Raw genomic sequence first — 20,334 nt, forward strand, 5'->3', positions numbered from 1 at the left:
ACCCGGGGGTTAGGAAGACTTGTGATTTCATCTAACAAACCTTTTGGTGGCCAGAGCTACGCAAAAATGTGAAGGAGTTTTTGGCAGCCTGCGTTGTATGCGCTCAAAGGTGCCAAGGACTTTACCCTGTGGATTGCTCTAGCCCTTGCCAGTTCCCACCCACCCGTTGACCCACCTTTCCATAAATTTTATTGTTGAGCTGTGCCCTCCAGGGGTATGACTACCATACTGGTTAGTGGTCGATCGATTCACACGACAGGCCCATTTTGTTCCTCTCAGGAAGCTACCCATGGCCTCTAAACTATCGGAGATCTTTATTAAGGGGATACTCCGCCTCCATGGAGTTCCGAAGGATATAGTTTCGGATCGCGGATCCCAATTCATCTCCAGATTTTTGAAAGCCTTCTGCCAAAGAATGGGTATCTTCCTACATTTCTCTTCTTCCTACCATCCCCTGTCAGATGGCCTAATGGAAAGGGCCAACCAGTCCTTAGAACAATTCCTCTGCTGCTTTGTTTCTGAGCTACAGGATGACTGGGTTGATCTGCCCCCGTGGGCCTAGTTTTCCTGTAATTCCATGAAGCACGATTCAACACTGGAATCACCGTTCTTTAGTGCCTACGAGTACCATCCCGCTGCCCTTCCTCCTTCCAGCCCCCTCTCTGGAGTTCCTGTAGTGGATGACAAAATCCAAGAATTCCAGTTACTCTGGAAGAAAATCCAAATCAATCTGACCAAAGCCGCTCTCCAACAAAAAATCCTAGGTGGATAAACGTTGACGATCACCACCTCCATTTCAAGTGGGAGATCAGGTCTGGCTGGCTACAAGAAATATCCATCTGAAACTACCTTCCTCCAAACTCTGGCCCAAGATCATTGGACCTTACAAAATCCTAAAATAGGTCAACCCGGTGGCGTTCAAACTGGAACTTCCGGATAATTTTAGAATACCCCCAGTGTTCCATGTCTCCCTCCTCAAGCCGTTCATCCAGAACCCCTTCTCTCCTCGTATCCTCCCTCCTCCTTGACCGTTCTTGGTGGATGGCCAGGAGGAATTTGAAGTAAGCCAAATGTTGGATTCCCGTCGATCCCGTGGAGGGCTACAGTACTTGGTCCATTGGAAGGATTATGGACCCGAAGAAAATTCATGGATCAAATCCAGTGATGTCCATGCCTCCAACCTGGTCCGGCGTTTCATCGGAAATTCCCTGCCAAACTGGCTTAGATCGCCCGGAGGTCTCTCCTCAAGAGGAGGGTACTGTAAGGATTCGGCTCGATCAATGCTGGGTTTTCACCACGGTCCAGGTTTTCAGTCTCTCCTGCTTTTTCTGCTCATTGTGGCCATTTTGGGTACTAGCAGCCTGCTTTATAAGGCTGCAGTAGCTAAAGGGAGTCGCCGAGCAAAGTTCTACCGTTTGCAGCTCCTGTTGGTCTTTGTAGTTACGCTTTACCCTCTTGCCTGTTTTGATTCCCTTATTTCTGACCCCGGACCTTGCTGCCTTCCGCTTGTCCTGACCTCCGCCTGTCTCCTGGACTTTTCAACTCTGCCGCCAGCCCTGACCCCTGCTTCCATACTGACTACGGATACTCATACAGAACTCTGTCCTTGGGCTCTGTCGGTTATTTGCATCCTTACCTCAGCAGGTCCGCTTCCTGATTTGAGATGAGCGCCATCACAGTTAGGACTGGAACTTGAGAATTTCTTTAGAATGGTCCTGGGTAGGACATGAGTGCTTTCTCTCTTTTCTTCATAGCAGGCATGCTAAAAAATGTAAAGATCTTTTGATACAAAGCCATTAAATGCCTAGATATAATGTTCAGAGGAATTCAGTTAATTGGTCTTTTAAAAAATGTATTCGGTGCAGTGTGTGCAACTTTTCTTTGAAAAAACAACAACTTTTTTTCTGACATTACGGCGAAGCAAAACTTTAGAATTATGAAACATGCTTGAAATGTCGAAGCAGGGTTACACACGCAAAGATATATTGTGGTAGTGATATCTAGATAGGTGAGAGTGAGGATTCAGAAGCACCTGCGAGGTATTAGATATGAAAAGACATCAGTCTAGGCATTTTTTACATGCACATATAGTAATATTAATGACTTGAGATTTATCCTCATAGACCAAGGTAAACTTGGTATCAAAAGGGGTGACTCAAATAAAATTCTGGAGCAGAAACAGTTACAGTGGACTTGTAGATTGGGCACATGGGCTTCTTTAGGACTAAATGAGACATTTGTCTTCACTTCATTTAGTAATAGGGCGACATACGAGTGAAGTAAGATATATCTTGGTTCCATTGATAATTGGCACTATGCATCTTATCATTTGTAATTATGCCAAAGGGACACTGGTCTAAAGAGATACATCTATTATAGAGGACCTTTAACAATAAGTCCCTCTTTGCAGTATTCTAATATGGTTTGCATATATGACTTTTTAAATACCATACTATGTTTATATTTCTGCTTACATGTATGTCTTCTACTTTTGTACATATCTTTTTATATGCATTATGGTGCATTATAAAGGCACACAATCACCTGCATAGGAGCACATATGTAATTTATGGGGGAAAATTTCATGCTATCTGTAGAGGTGGAGGTGTCGCTGCTCAACATGGCAGCTGGTGTTACATGCTATGTATTGTTTTTTATATCCCTTATTTATGTTTAGATGGTCAGTGCAATATAAATTTATATAAATAAATATTTATATAAATATATTTTTACAGGTTGATCTTGTCCCATCTCTGCCAGTTATGTTTTTAAAATATGGGTGAGGAAAAATGTGTTATTGTGATGTCAATATTTGGGAGTATTTTGTATAATTAACACTTTTTGTGTTCCATTTTTTGGAAGTATCTTTAAATTCTTATTGAAGTCTCACATGTAGAGTATGGTATATTATTTGGATGTATAAGCATACAGCACCCTGAAAATCTCTTTTTAATTACCATTACATAATTGGTATAATGGGTCATGCTTTTGCAATTGCTTTTCTATAGTCTTGAGCGACAAAATGTATCTTTTTTTAAAAATAATCTCCAATTTGTGTATCCTGATCCAGGTCTCTGCATCTGAGCTGCAATATTCTGCCACCTCCACTAATGTCTGTTTGGATTAGTTCAATGCCCCTGATTCGTAAACCTGTGTTACCTTTATTGTGCCAGTCTAAGAAATGTTTTGATAATACGTGCTGTAAGAACTAATTCTGGATATTACCACTGTGTTCTAAAAATCTGTTTTTTATTGGTCTCTTCATCCTGCCAACATACTGCTTGCGGCGTGGGCAGTTAATTGTATATAATACATATAACGTGTTACTGTTAATAAATACTTTTATTTGAAAAAATGGCCCTTAAAGAGACTTAATATATTTATTATATTTTGTCTCCAAAAAGTGTGCAGGTTGTACACCTGCTAAGACCTTATTTAAAACAACCAAAGTGTTTATCAGAAAGTCAATTGGAACTTTTTTTAACTTGGGTCGAGGCTGTGTGAGATCCAGGAGCATATTAGTGGAGACAGTGGTTATGGTACAATCTATTTATGGGTGAAGATCATCGGGAAGCGCAAAACCATGTAAAACAGAAGAAATTTTCTGATGGTGCAATATTGTGGTAATAATGTGAATAAATATTCAAGGTGCAGTGTGCTAGGTACTCACAAGTGTATGGTGAGTGATGTTCCCATAAAGGTATCTTTTCAGGGACAGCCCATCTGACCAGATTGTGGGTAGGTCTGAATGAATTTATAAGTGCTGAAGACCTTAGGTAAATAACATAGAAACGGACATAGTGCAGACTGTATAAAATTCTATTAAAAAGGTAAGTGATAATACAATGCACTCACAATGTGTTAAAACAAAACAAGCGTTTAGATCACACAGATCGGATCTTGTGCGCAATGAAGCTGTCTCAGTCCCCCCTCCGCCTCGGCGTGCGTGTCACCGGTGCGTCTCACCCAAACTGGAAACCGGAAGTGACGTCATCTGCTCTGGGGGACTCCGATCCTGTAGTGATCCTCACTCATCAGCATCACTCTACACGTTTCTCCGTATTGCGGTTTCATCAGAAACGCGTAGAGTGATGCTGATGATGTACTCAGTATCCTGTAAGCCTAACAGTTGAGCAGAACTCCACAAGTAACCAGAAACTGATCTCCCTTAGGGTGGGGAAAAGGGGTTACACTGGTTTAAAAGGGGATTTAAATGGTCATCTAATAGAAAGCAACAACTAATGATGGTTTCTTATTTGCCGGAAATTTAGCAGCCATTTTGTTTCCCCTTAGGGAGATTTAAACTCAATAATTTCACAGGTAGGTATCTCAGGGTACCCCTGGTTCCCACCATGTAGAAAAATGGGGTCTAAAAAAAAAAAAGAGTAGGAAGAACTCCTCCTTTAATGATGTAGTGTATCACAAGGCTTTCAAGCAACATTCATGCAGCTGCTGTAGTGTTTGAAAGTATTTGTTATACTGTATGTTTATATTATGTGAAAGCTTTGGTATTTTTTCCTGGAGGACATAGATTTGTACTTAACAAACCCAGACCCTGGTTGAAATTCAAAGCTCAAGACTGCAACAATTTGAGGCTGTTATATCTGTCTTGCAACTTCCTAGCATTCTTTCCACTGGGAATGAAGGATATAAGAGAAGAACAATCAATCTGCTACCAAACACTCGGTTTGGAAAGTAGTGTGATGAATGTATGCAGAAAGGCAGCACTTCACCTCCTATGCCGATAGGAATCTTTTATACGTGTGAGTGTTCTGTTCACGGTTTTATACCTTTGGTTTTTTTTTGTTACATAAAACTTTACCTTATACTTATCTGTATGCTACGTACTGTATGTCCCGGGAGGGTCAGGGATAAGTCACGAGAGTCATCGGAAGGGATCTACTGTACACCAGAGAATACATCTGATTGTATCTTGGATTTACACCACTGCCCGTTTTTATTTGGGGCCATGCGAGTTGTGGCACTTTGAGTTTTTATAGACGCTTCTAAGTCTAGCCCATTGCAAAATTGCACTTTGTATTCTTTTTATTTTTTAATATTTGTTATGATTCTGCGCTGCCCATTTCAAGAGGACCCATCATTCAAGAACTCCGAGGGCAGTTCTACTGGGTTTTGAGAACGTCCTCCCAATGAAGAGAGTAATCAGCGGGCACTGCTTAGAAAAACGGGTTACCCGTTTTTCTAAGCAGTGCCCCCTGATTACTCTCTTCATTGGGAGGACGTTCTCTACGACATTGCCAGCAGCCTGGAGCACGCCGACTCGAACTGACTACTAACAACATTTGAGTAAGTGACTACTCTATTAAACTTTTATAAGGTACCCCAGGGGACCAGCCGCTTTTAGTGCGAGATATATACGTGAGAGGGATCCGCAGTTGGTTGCAAAACTACTCCGGTCAACCCTCTGTATATCGCCAGGCTGCTCCCACACTAGGGGAGAGTCAGGAGACTCAACTTGTATACATTATTCAATCATTAACCTCTGAATGTCCGTCATGAAGAGTTGGGCGGGCTCCTTCCTTTCAACATTGTATCCATTCTACTGGGTCTGGAGCAGCATATTTTTTTCAAGCACATATTGCTTGTCACTTGAAGTTTTGATTTTTCACTTCACTCTTGGGTTTTAAGAGCGTCCAATGCTTTTTCACATACAGTATTATGCAAAAAGGTCGCCTCCATAGAGGTGCAATGGCATACAACTCCAGCTCCCTGTACCAGCATTAGCCCAAATGTATGAAAGAACAAGAACTCTGGTATACTTGACCATTGCAGGTGTACACAGACATGAGGGTAAAGTCAATTCCTAAATCAGTTTTGGTTCCCATCAGGTCACTCGCTATCGCATCAATCACAACTAGAGATGGGCAAGTTGAAGGGAGTAAAATCCGAGCCTGTGTATATATACAGTGGCTGCCGCCTTTAGCCTCGTGCGGCCGTAGCGGCACAACTCTGATAACCGCGGACAGATGCATTTTGTTTTTTTTTGTCCGGAGTGTATTGCGGTATTTTAGAGCTCGTAATATTAGCATTTTATTATCGCTGTCTGCAATACTGCAATACCGTCTAAAAACTCAGGGGGGCATTCGCGAGCTGTTGTCTTCGAAGTCTAATACTTTAGCAGTTCAACCTACGTCAGTACACAGTCTGCGTGTGCGTGCGCAGTAATTGTAAATTTGCATATGTATACATGCATTTGCAGTGCTGTACAGTATGTCTCATTTGAAAATTGTTGAAAAGCATAGGCGTGTACTGTACTGTAACAGTATCACATTTCGGCATATACAGCGTTCTCCCCTTCGCTCGCCCCCGCACACACACAGGATAATTTACTGCACTGCAGGGTATTTCAACTTCTTATTTTCTCTACAGTGCAGTACACCTCTCCCACACCATTCCTTTGATTGTGTGTCTTTATGGTTTCAATCACATTCCTGCTTGCGAAGTTCAAGAGTGATTTTTTATTTTTATTTTCTCCACAAGCATGCGTCTGTAAATTCACCACTGCTTGCTTGCGAAGTTCAAGAGAGAGTGACCAAATTTTTTTTATTTTTTTCCCCTCATTTTTTATTTTTATTTTCTCCACAAGCCTGCCTAAACCATCTTGATATTACGATATTCAATCTGTGCTGTAGCTTTTGACTGCGACACTGTGCGTTTGACTGCACATGGTTGATTTGTGTGCTTTTTATGTACTGTATTTGGGGGTGTAGGGATCAAATTATTATGATGATCTGCCTTTTGAAAATATGTAATTTCTTTGAACTGCAGTGCAGCTAATCCTTCCTGCAGCTGTACCCTGTACCCCCTCCCCCATGCACACACACAAGCCTCGTTCAAGGATTTGAAACTCTTATCGACAGACACCTCTACAGTCATTCAGTTTCTGAAGCTTGCCATTGTGTTTTTAATCCGTCCCTAGCCGAGCATCACCTCTCTGCACCTGCGTGTAATCCTCTTTGGAATGGGAGCTACAGTACATAGCTGATGATTACTGTGCATGCGTCTGTAAATTCACCATTGCTTGCTTGCGAAGTTCAAGAGTGAGTGACCAAAAAAAAAATATATTTTTTTTCCCTCATTTTTTATTTTTATTTTCTTCACAAGGGACGTGGTGTATGTGGTGCTCAGAATTGAACCGGTAGCTTCATGCACATAATTGTAGATAAGACCATAAGCTTGGTGGTCTGACGATATAGGAGTGCCCCCTCAATAATGTAATAACAACTGTAGGGTTGAGTGACAAGTGGAGTCAGTTGGGACAACCACCGTGATGTACACATTGATTACCCTTAGGAGTTAATAAAAAGGAACTATGTCCATTGAGCAGCAGGATTTTATAAGGCACATTGGCACTTTACCTGCTCATCCAGGGGGCACTCTCCGGATCAGTGGCGTGCAATCCATCAATGAAAAGTCCAGGAGAGTAGGTGGTGTGGATGGAGCACAGCTTCAGACACCCTGCAATGTGAAGCAGGGAAAAACAAAACCAGGCCACTCCGTGTAGTATCAAAAAAATGTATTAAGCCATGTATTATTTTCTTCACAAGCCTGCCTAAACCATCTTGATATTACGATATTCAATCTGTGCTGTAGCTTTTGACTGCGACACTGTGCGTTTGACTGCACATGGTTGATTTGTGTGCTTTTTATGTACTGTATTTGGGGGTGTAGGGATCAAATTATTATGATGATCTGCCTTTTGAAAATATGTAATTTCTTTGAACTGCAGTGCAGCTAATCCTTCCTGCAGCTGTACCCTGTACCCCCTCCCCCATGCACACACACAAGCCTCGTTCAAGGATTTGAAACTCTTATCGACAGACACCTCTACAGTCATTCAGTTTCTGAAGCTTGCCATTGTGTTTTTAATCCGTCCCTAGCCGAGCATCACCTCTCTGCACCTGCGTGTAATCCTCTTTGGAATGGGAGCTACAGTACATAGCTGATGATTACTGTGCATGCGTCTGTAAATTCACCATTGCTTGCTTGCGAAGTTCAAGAGTGAGTGATCAAAAAAAAAATATATATTTTTTCCCTCATTTTTTATTTTTATTTTCTTCACAAGGGACGTGGTGTATGTGGTGCTCAGAATTGAACCGGTAGCTTCATGCACATAATTGTAGATAAGACCATAAGCTTGGTGGTCTGACGATATAGGAGTGCCCCCTCAATAATGTAATAACAACTGTAGGGTTGAGTGACAAGTGGAGTCAGTTGGGACAACCACCGTGATGTACACATTGATTACCCTTAGGAGTTAATAAAAAGGAACTATGTCCATTGAGCAGCAGGATTTTATAAGGCACATTGGCACTTTACCTGCTCATCCAGGGGGCACTCTCCGGATCAGTGGCGTGCAATCCATCAATGAAAAGTCCAGGAGAGTAGGTGGTGTGGATGGAGCACAGCTTCAGACACCCTGCAATGTGAAGCAGGGAAAAACAAAACCAGGCCACTCCGTGTAGTATCAAAAAAATGTATTAAGCCATGTATTATTTTCTTCACAAGCCTGCCTAAACCATCTTGATATTACGATATTCAATCTGTGCTGTAGCTTTTGACTGCGACACTGTGCGTTTGACTGCACATGGTTGATTTGTGTGCTTTTTATGTACTGTATTTGGGGGTGTAGGGATCAAATTATTATGATGACCTGCCTTTTGAAAATATGCCATTTCTTTGAACTGCAGTACAGCTAATCCTTCATGCAGCTGTACCCTGTACCCCCCTCCCCCACGCACACACACAAGGCTCGCTCAAGGATTTGAAACTCTTATTGACAGACATCTCTACAGAATCATTCAGTTTCTGAAGCTTGCCATTGTGTTTTTAATCGTCCGTCCCTAGCCGAGCATCACCTCTCTGCGCCTGCGTGTCTAATTTTCCTATTGCTGTCTTAGAGTCACGTCTCTGTAATCCTCTTTGGGAAGGGAGCTAGCTGATGATTACTGCACATGACTCACCCACCCACCCCCCCAACTCTTTGAGGCTTTGTTTACGGTAACGCTTTTGAAAATCCCTTCTCGAATTTAATATGTAAATCTGATTTCCACAGCACGGTGAAATTGAGAGTTAAAAAAAACATCTGATTCATGTTGTTGATGCAGTAAATTACCACTTTTTGTCATTCTTTCTTTTTCTTTGGTGTAGGTGTGGGGGTGGGGGTTGTCAATGATTATGATTATCATAAATGTAAATAAATATTTATTTTATTTTATCAGGAACAAAAAAACAAATATAAAAATAATCATAAATAATACAAAATGCAGTCTTTATTAAGTTCTTCTGTCAGATGGAAATTGAGGGCCGGTGGATAATCATGAATAATGCACATTGATAATAATATTAATTAATAATATATAATAATATATATATAGTAATATAATTTTTTCCATCTTTATCTTCTTCCTCATTCTGTGTACAGTACAGTAGTTCATTGAGAGAGGAGAGGTTTTGTGTACATCATGACTGCAGTTTAGATACTGTACACTTAACTGTACAAACAGTTCACAGACTTTACACGATACCCCCCCCTCTCCCCCAGTCCATCCTTTTTTTCTGAAAAGACAAGAAAACAAAAAATTAGTGCAGTTATGTGCATTCTGTATTATGGCATTGTGTGCTGTATAGTACTGTCAAACTAGTCTATACTGGAACTACTGTATACTCTGACTACTGTTAAATACTTTGTAACCAGATGGCTGGTGCTGCTCTCTCTGGAAAGAAAAAAATTGAGCAGTTAGGTGCATACTGTATTATGGCATTGTGTACTGTATAGCTACTCCATATTGGACTACAGTATGCAGTTAGTACTGTCAAACTAGTCTATACTGGAACTACTGTATACTCTGACTACTAGGAAAGAAAAAATCTGTGCCATACTTACCTGTATCATACTGTACTTACAATACTACAGTACAGTACTATACCATACTACCTTCCTGATGCTTGCCCATTACGCACGATCACAATAGGCAACACAGTCGCAATATGGTCAATATATTTATTGCATCGTTCCACGGTGAGTACATCGTTCCAAAAACTCAGTATGCCTTGCGCCAACGCATCCTTTTTAGAGGGTATCACGACTTTTCGGATATGGTCCTTCAGCTGATGCCTGACTATTTCGATAGGATTGAAGTCTGGCGATTTGTCATTGGAGGGGGAAAAAAAGGACAATTAGTTTAAGAGATACATTACACAGTAAAAACAGTGGGAAAAAATGAGACACGGTTACCGCACCTACTCTGAAGGTGTCTTCACCCAGTTGATACTGCGCTCAAGGATATGCGCTGTTGACGCGTGTGCTCCGGATCATTGTCCTGGTAGAAACGGTGACCATCCGGGAACTCACATGTGATGTATTCCACAATCTCAGGCACAATTTTGTCTTGGAAGAAAGCTTTATTCATGATTCCTATAACAAGTAACAGTACAGTGCGTAAGGCAAAAGTGTGTGACATACATTTTACTGTACCTTCAAAGATGACGATGCATCCTGGTCCATGCCTAGAGATGGCACCCCACACATGCATCTTAACTGGGTGTTTGGACGCGGCTTCATAGATATGCAACCTTTTTTGTGAACGCAAAGGTGGCAAATCTCTCCAGCGAAACAGTAGACTCGTCAGTGAAGATGGAATCCTGGAAAGTTTCTCCACTGTTGATCCATGCCTGGGCCTGGACCACTCTCTTGATTTTGTTAACGTCCCTTATCATAGGGTACGCTCTGTAATGACAAGGAATAAATCATTTTAGAGGTACAGTACAGTTTCTTAAACAACACTTTTACCTCCTGTACTATCCAGTACTAACCTCACACGTCCATATTTCCATCAAATTCTGCGTCTCATCTTCTTTATGCTGGTCTCGGATACAGTGAGATTGTGATTTTGCTGCAGAGTGTATTTGACCCTTAATGCACTCTTCTCATCATTCTCTTCACTTATTTTGTCTACCAGAAGAGTTGTCTCCCTACAATGTACAGAAAAACAACAATCCGGTAAGTTACAGTGCAGTAGGCCACAAGCACAGCACATAATTTGCAGTAAAAATAGTATACAATGAGATAGATCTACACAATATATAGTTCTATTAATATGCATCAACATACACAATAGATTACTGTAGTTATATAAATATACAGAAATAACTATAAAATTAGATAGATCTACACAATACAGTATATAGTTCTATTAATATGCAGCAATATAAACAATAGATATACTGTAGTTATATAAATATACAGAAATAACTATAAAATTAGATAGATCTACACAATATATAGTTCTATTAATATGCAGCAATATAAACAATAATAGATATATTGTATTATATAGTTATATAAATATATACTTACGCGTTATTTACCGCTGGTGTCCTCGTGTGTTGTCTGTTTTTTCCTTGTGCATGATAGCACATGGTGGTTGATGGCACAACGAGGCCAGAAGCAGCTAACCAGCGTTGGATATCTGCAATTCGTTGTCCGCTCATGTACATCTCCTTAATTCTCATGCTGAGATCCTTTGAAATCTTTTTAACAGGTATTGCTGCGAGTAGAAAGAAATACAAACACAAGAATGTATATTCGATGTTTAGTCGATGTGTATTCAATGTGCAGTGAATCCACAAAATGGATGGTGTATTTATACGTTAGTGACTCACATTTGCGTACGCCCACTTTCAACACCTGTACCTCGTCGCCATACATAAAAGGTTACACACTTTGCATAGCCCACCACTCGATGATCTTTATCTGAACTTGCCCTTGTCCAGATACTGCATTGTGCCATTTGCTTCCATGGATCAACCCCGATTCTACGAACGCAGGAACCCAGTCGCCTCTGCCGTGCCTGTCATGCAGAAAAAGTGAAAGGCGTCGGCGGCGTTGGCGGCGTTGGTGGTGGCGGCGGCGGCAGCCGTTTCCAAGCCAAGGCCAAAGCGACAGGCTAAGGCTAATAAAGAAAACCTTCTGCTGACCCCAAAGGCTAAGGGTTTTTAAACACGTAAGCCTTATTATGTCAAGAAGAAATATGGTGATGTACACTCAACGCAAAACAAATGGCAGCCGACCCATCGAACCCGCAGGCCACTTCCTCGTTTATGCTTCGACGACTCTACCGCCGCTCTCACGGAAATCTACAGCCCATCTTCTCCACTTCTCGTCCACGACGCTGCCGCCGCTCTCCCGGAAACCCACAGGCCATCTTCGCCACTGCTCTTCGACGACGCTGCCGCTGGTGCCCCTGAAATCCATGGGTCACTTTCTCCATTACGCTTAGACGACTCTGCCGCTTCTCGCCCGGAAATCCACAGGTCACTTTCTCCATCCCTCTTCGACGACGCTGCCGCTTCTCCTCTTCCGGAAATCCACAGGTCACCTCATCCATCCTTCATCGACAATGCGGCCGCTTCTCTCCATGGAACCCCCATCTCATCCTCCTTAGCACCCATCCACCCAGATGTCCACAGCACCCCATGCACAAGAACAAGCTCGTTAGACCGCATGCTGAATGGGTTAAGTGTGGATATCCCCGGGAACTCTACTATGCTGGTAAAGATAGATCTGCTTCTGGAGACCATGCTAAATATGGATCAAAGGATGCAGAAGGTGGATCAACGAATGGAGAAGATAGAGACTGACATAGCGGGGATACATAATTTGCTTGGTGTTCATGCCCCTGTATCCCCGACGCTGGAGCAGGAGGGTGGCATGGATGTGATGAATGGGACCTTCGACCGCCTTCCAACACCAAGCGCACCCCCTCCACCAGAAGAATTTGTATACATGTATGCCGTTGAGGAGGAGGATAACATGACAACCCCGTCAAGACCACGCCAGGAGACAACACGGCGACCAAGACAGGAGGAAAGCTTCCTCCCAGACAACCTACCCTCGCCCGCCGCCACAAGTACACCCACTCCCAGAACCCAACCTACATATGCTTGCATCGATACGGTGCCCGACATCATCCTGCGCGAGCTGACACCGGCACTCAGGGAGAAGAATAGGGTGATGAGTGCTGGTTTACCCCAGAAGTATAATTGGAAAAGTACCCGGGCGCTATCTCTATCTATAGTCTATAAATAACTAGAAAAAAGTAAGAAGGGTGTAATACAGTCTTTGGGTATTTCGTAATTGTCTTGAGATGTCCTCGTGTGACTCGGAACCCGAACAGGATCTATCCAGGACCCTTAATGGTAATAGAACACAAGGAGAAATGGGGGAGCACAGTATGAGGAAAGGTAGGTTGAAGGTGTATTTTCTTTCACTTATGATCAATGTGGTGCAAACACCTCTATTGAACCGTCAGTCTACGAAGTAAACTCCTGGGGTGGGAGACGCACATGAAATGAAGTGTGTAAGTGGATGAAAAAATAAACAAATAACTTACACGGCCTTGTGTAAGTTCTATCACATCAAGGTTTCTTTAACTGCTGAATCTTCCTTTGGAATACAGATTCTTCTTTCTGTCTTCGTTCCTCGCTGTCTCTTGAATGTTCTTTGTTGGATGAGTGGCTCCTTCATGGTAATTTATCTCTCATAAAAATGAAAAGGCAGTTAGATACACATACGTAAATATTAACTGCGATATAGGGAGAGACTGTGAGGCAATGTATTATCGCAAATTGGTGGTGTTATAATAATGTCTCACTCACACGGCCTAATGTGAGTGTTCTCCTATAGCGGTATCTTGTTATCACTCGGGTCAAAGATTGATAAGGTCTTCAGATGGAGGAGTCTGTGGCCATCTTGCAACAGATTGCAGATGAATACAGAAAATAGATCTAAGGGTCACCTGGTAATTGAGGTGGGGGAAGGGATGCAGAATAATAAATAAATCCAAATACTCACACGGGCCAGTGTGAGTACACACTTGTAGAAGTTTCTTTAAGCTTCTAGTTCCTGTGGTGGAAACCTCCTATGTGCTGTTGTGAGGGGTGTAGATAGACTATGGGACACTGAGGTCTATGGAAGGTGTATACTTTATTAGGGAATAAGCAATAAAACAAAGACAATGGTATACAATGAAAATAGAAATAAAAATGAATAAATGCTAAAAACAAAGAAGCAACTGTTGCTTCTAAGGGAAATGCAAACAGCAAGGGGAGTCACTCAGTGGTAAGTGGTAAGGGATCCCTTGTCTCCGCGTCACGTGGACATCACAGAGGAGCCAGAGGTGATGTGGTAACTCTCCATCCGGACGCGGAGACAAGGGATCCCTTACCACTTACCACTGAGTGACTCCAGTTACTTCTTTGTTTCTAGCATTTATTCATTTTTATTTCTATTTTCATTGTATACCATTGTCTTTGTTTTATTGCTTATTTCCTAATAAAGTATACACCTTTCATAGAACTCAGTGTCCCATAGTCTATCTACACCCCTCACAACAGCACATATGAGGTTTCCACCACAGGAACTAGAAGCTTAAAGAAACTTCTACAAGTGTGTACTCACACTGGCCCGTGTGAGTATTTGGATTTATTTATTATTCTGCATCCCTTCCCCCACCTCAATTACCAGGTGACCCTTAGATCTGTTTTCTGTACTCATCTGCAATCTGTTGCAAGATGGCCACAGACTCCTCCATCTGAAGACCTTATCAATCATTGACCCGAGTGATAACAAGATACCGCTATAGGAGAACACTCACATTAGGCCGTGTGAGTGAGACATTATTATAACACCACCAATTTGCGATAATACATTGCCTCACAGTCTCTTCCTATATCGCAGTTAATATTTACGTATGTGTATCTAACTGCCTTTTCATTTTTATGAGAGATAAATTACCGTGAAGGAGCCACTCATCCAACAAAGAACATTCAAGAGACAGCGAGGAACGAAGACAGAAAGAAGAATCTGCATTCCAAAGGAAGATTCAGCAGTTAAAGAAACCTTGATGTGATAGAACTTACACAAGGCCGTGTAAGTTATTTATTTATTTTTTCATCCACTTACACACTTCATTTCATGTGCGTCTCCCACCCCAGGAGTTTACTTCGTAGACTTACCCCAGATGTATGCCATGTTAATTTTTAAGCACCACGTGTCCTACTTGGTGTACTGCGGGTGGGTCTACAAAGTGAACTACGAAGGAAATCGCGAAAAAAGGGCGCTTCCTGAAAATTTAAGAAGGACTATTGTGGAGGATTTGCGGCGCTATTTTTCAATAACAGATCCTTTAATGAAAATCATTCGAGACTCCATTAATGGCATTTTGCGCCATACAAGGCATCGGCCCTGGAAGGACAATCTGGTGGGTATCGAATTTGCGTGACTGTTCAACTGTTTATTATTATTTGTAAATGTTTCTGTAAATGTTTTGACTTGCTGTACTTTAATAAAGGAGATGTTACGTTTTTTACATTTCCTGAATAAAGAATTTTTTTTAATAACACCATACTGTTGTGCTGAAGATGTTTTGACATTCTGTACTTTAATAAAGGAGATGTTGCGTGTTTTAACTTGTATTAATAAAGAAATGTTTTTACTTACTGTACACAGGACCTGCACAATTCCAGTCCCAGAGGGCCGCAAACAGGCCCGGTTTTCAAGGTTATCCTGAAAACCGGGCCTGTTTGCGGCCCTCAAGGACTGGAGTTGTGCAGGCCTGACTGACTGATCTGTACACCATCCTACTGTAAATGTTTTGGATTTCTGTATTTTCATAAAGGAGATGTTGCGTTTTTAAAATTTTCTGAATAAAGATTTTTTTTTAATAACACCGTACTGTTGTGCTGACTGTAAACCATACTAACATAATACATGTAGAATAAATGCATACTTTTTATTTTTTGGGGTTTATTATACAGTATATATAAAAAAAAAGTATTGTATACGGTCTGAAAACATCAGCATACTGTTTCAGGTATTCTATCCTACTCAATAACAACGGCCACTAAACTGTAGACTCTGGTACGTGTTTTTTTTTTACTCAGATTCAGCAATGTGCAGGCATTGTAACACAAAGCGATATTATCCATCGAAATCCCTCCATTTGCCGTTTTCCACATGAGATGAGAAAGTTTTCTTTTCTGAGGAACAAAAAAAAAGTAAAAGTTTTACTGTAATGGTCAGTCAGTCCCCTAAAGAAGTTCCCACAGTCAGTCCCACCAATAATTTTCTCGGGGGGCGTCTCTTGTTCACATGCGCCTACCGTCGATGTGATGACACGCATACAGTATGCGTTTCAAGAAGGATCCAATGCGCATGCGCCTAGCTTTTCACCAATTGCGCAGTATCTACTGTAGAAGCCGCTCAGCCAATGATATTGCTTACAGGAGAATCGCTTGACTTTTGAATCGCACTGATATTGATATTTTCAAAATAAAAAAAACAGAATAAAATACGGCCACATTACTCACCATAGACTTTCCCAATCAGTTGGCGCCGAGCCACTGCCAGTCCCGTATTCTTGATCATACACGTCGTTGACAGGTGACAGCGGGACTACTACACCTGTAGTCAGCTGACGAGGCTGGAAATCGCTTAGGTACATGCAAGCTTGCTCGAAACTGTATGCAAAATCCGGCTCAGGCTGCAGGTATCTGGGCGGGGACAGACAGCAAGGGTTGCAGGTCACCAGGTTTTCACTGACGGTCGGACCGTTATTGGAAGCTGTCGCTGTTGCTGTCGCATTGCTTGCCAGCGACTAACGTTTCTTAGTTGGTTTTAACACGACCTTTCGTCTTTTACCGTCTCCATGATCATAGATACGGCAAAAACCCGGTGATACACACCAATACCCTTCAATAAAATTGGGATCATTATGAAAAAAAGATGGATCGCTACATAACGTTTTCCTTATTGCACGCTTCCACACATGAGTATCTGGCGAGAATTTGTAAAAGTCATAGTTTTCGATAAAATACTGATAAATTTGAACAACTGTTGCCATCTTATCATCTGTTGCATTAATCGCGGCCCATATTAAATAAGCGTACGTTCTGTCGGGTTTTTGGAACACGGACTGCAGTTGTGCACTCATGGCGGGACTCTAAGGACAATAACCAGACCAGAAACTGTGCTTGTCTTTTTTTAATATGAAAAGCCTAAATTGATACATTATTGTAACTTCTTCCTTCAGTCCCAAGGCCAATTTACAATGGACCACTGTGGTATTTTTTTAAACACGTGCAAGTCGACACATTACTGAAGCGCATGCGCATTACAATTCATGAATATCTGCCATCTGACGGATACGCGAAGAATTGCAACCAATTAAATCCGAACCATTATCAATAAACACATCAACCGTGCATCAACCGCGGGTGTGAATGCAACATGAATGCGGTATAAATGCGGTCAGAATGCGGCATGAACGTGGTGAAGTGCGTGGCATTCGGAAAAAAATTCCGGAAAAATTCGGAGATGTTGGAGAATAAAAGGGGCCGCGGCTGTACATACTGTGATGCCAACACTGTCTCTAGGTGCTGGAATAGGGAAGCTATGGGACTTTCCAGCATACAGAGAGTTAATCTCCCTAGAGAAGCCAGCAGCAGCTGCAAACAAATTGAGCAGGCTGAACTCCTGAGTGCACATTGAGTTTTAAAAGTTAGGAAGTGACTACATCTTGAGAGAGACTGCTGTTCCCAGAGAAGGGGGACAGAGAAGAGTTCTCCCCAGCTGCGAAAGCTGGCAAAGTCCCCTAGGCTTGCTGGACAGTGGTCACGAAGCCTGCTGGGACTGCCTGGGTTGTTAATCCCAGGAAGAGAAAGTAAGGACGCGAGACTGTGCTGAAACGGGGATATTCTATCGTTAACTTTGGACTTATAGAGGAGAGATTCTCTGAGCTTTCATGGGGCTGAGCTGCCCTAAGAAGGAAGGACACGAGACCGTGCTGAAGCGGAGATGGCTGTTCCATAACGTTGGAGAAACAGGTAAGAAAAACACTATATTGCTGTGCGCAGAGACTGTATATGTTTAGCTATAATAGTACCTGTTTGGGGTGGTAACCAGCTTAGCTGTCCATCCAGTTAGTAAGGGCTGAAGCTGCATGTATAGTTAGTCTCCTAAGAGGAGAGGTGTGTATTTTATCATTAATTTTGACTTAAAGGGACGGTGGGCTTGTTAGTGTATTATTTAACCCTGTAAATAAACCCCATATAGAGAAATACTATGTTTCCAGCCTTAATCTGGGGCATAAGATCCTAGGCTGTGACAGAGACATCACAATACATACAGGGGAAGAGTATTGTATACTCTTTAATGAAATTGGAAATTAAAATTTCCCTCTCCAAGATATCTCGTCAGAGAAGTGTCTCTGGTCAAGAGAAAGGGACAAATGGCTAACAGGACACACCCATAGGCTTGTCAAGGCATTTTGAGTCTCTCACAGTCTAACAAATTGGTGTTTAAGTCACAGAAATTAAACTAGGGGTGTACTTTGTGTGTATGTGTATCTCATATCTTCTACCTCATGACCCCTTGAGGAACCTACTCAAGGCTGCAATCCAGTATTCCGTACCAAGCACCGTATGACTTGTGTTACATTATATCTAAAATGTAATAAGTAATGTCTTTGAACTCTAATTAAACCTACTACCTTTGAAGGAAGTGCCCACATTTCTTTTACACATTTTGCTAAATTGGGTTTTTGTTTAATCTGTATATATGTGAATATATATATATATATAACACAGATAACATTCCAAGAGACACTGTTTTAAGTAATCCTTGCTTCATTCATTATAACATCGCCGGAAGAAGAGATCAGTGTATCTCGAAAGCTCGCACAAATAAAAGCATTTCGTTAGCCACAGAACGGTATCATCTATTTATTTTTTGATTATTGAAGCTTGGCTAACACGGTACTGATACCTCTACATGTGTATATATATATATATATATATATATATGTAGCTAGCAGAACCTGAAGACTCCAAAGATTTAGCCCTTCCACTAATCCTTGTGGAAGCAGTGTAATTGGGGTGTAGTGTGATGGTTTTGAGGTGTTAGAGTGCTCATTTATAGTACCCTAGGGAGGGAGGGAGGGAGTGGGACAACTGGTCGGCCAGTTTGTCCTTAGCCCTTTTATTAGTTGTAGGATTTATCATGTGGGATACTTATTGGAATGTCCTTATGGGTTGCAATATTGTATGTGGATAGTACCAGCTGGCCACGCAGAGTGGAGATTCTGGAACACTTAGGGAATATTCGATGTAAAGTCTTGACCCATCGTGTGTCCAAACATTTTGAGAGATATCAGGCCAGCCCACCGGGACTTTCTTTCAAGGATATTGAACATGTCACCAAAAATTGGAGAGGTGGCAATCGTACCACTGATCTAGCCAAAAGAAAGACCTTCTGGATCTATAAATTAAGAACTTTGGCTCCAGAGGGTCTCAATGGTGCTCAGTATAGACATACTGTAGGAGCCTTCATAGGAGATTGATCTTGTCCCTTTTTTTCTGTACTTCTTTATATTCTAGTTTTTTTTATAAATATTTTATATGTTTGCTACATTTTAACAGTGTCTTAAAAATTCTAATCTCTTCTCTTTTCTATTTTAGGCATATGGGATGCTTCAAGTTAATAAAACTCTGTTTAGTATAGTTAGAATATAGCTACTGTTTTTTTATACCTTGTGTGAATTGTATCATGTGTGTAACTTGTATTTAATGTTTTTTATATGAATGTATAAATATTTAGTGTTATATATTTATTTTGTGATTTATTATGTTTTAAATTGATTTCTACTGTCTTTTTTATTGGATTTGCTGCTATAAATGTTAGTCCTGGTGTTTACAATACTTTTTATATCATTTGTTAATTGTATGTGATTTAGATTGAGTTATTTAGCTCACATCTCATCATTAAGCTGATATATATCATTGTAATTTAACAGTTGACCAGTTAGATCAGCTCAGCGAGGGTATTTAATAAATTACACGCCTAATGACAGGTCACTACTCCTGACAAAGCCGAGTGCGAAACGCGTTGACTGGTGGTTCAGGTGACATTATGTGAGGAAGGAGCGGATAGTGCGGTCTCTTCATTGCATCTTTTCACATCCAGGGTCATATCTGCCGTGAGCGACACGGTGAAGTCACAGGAGAAATGCCAAGACCACCAAGGTGGTGGGACCACAGAGACGCTGTTTCCTCCAAATCTCCACCTGCTTCTCCCTCCCTAGACTAAATTGTCTACCAAAGATGTTATATTGCTTGGAGAGTGTGAGATTACACTCTGTCATTCTCAATAGTCTATAAACATACCTCTTTGACCATCTGTACTATTGTTTGTTTTTCTTGTCTTTTATACTGAGATGCTTTGAATCTGCTTTCTGAAGACAACTTTAACTCATT

This window comes from Ascaphus truei, chromosome 2, assembly GCF_040206685.1.
Source record: "Ascaphus truei isolate aAscTru1 chromosome 2, aAscTru1.hap1, whole genome shotgun sequence".
Lineage (NCBI taxonomy): Eukaryota > Metazoa > Chordata > Amphibia > Anura > Ascaphidae > Ascaphus > Ascaphus truei.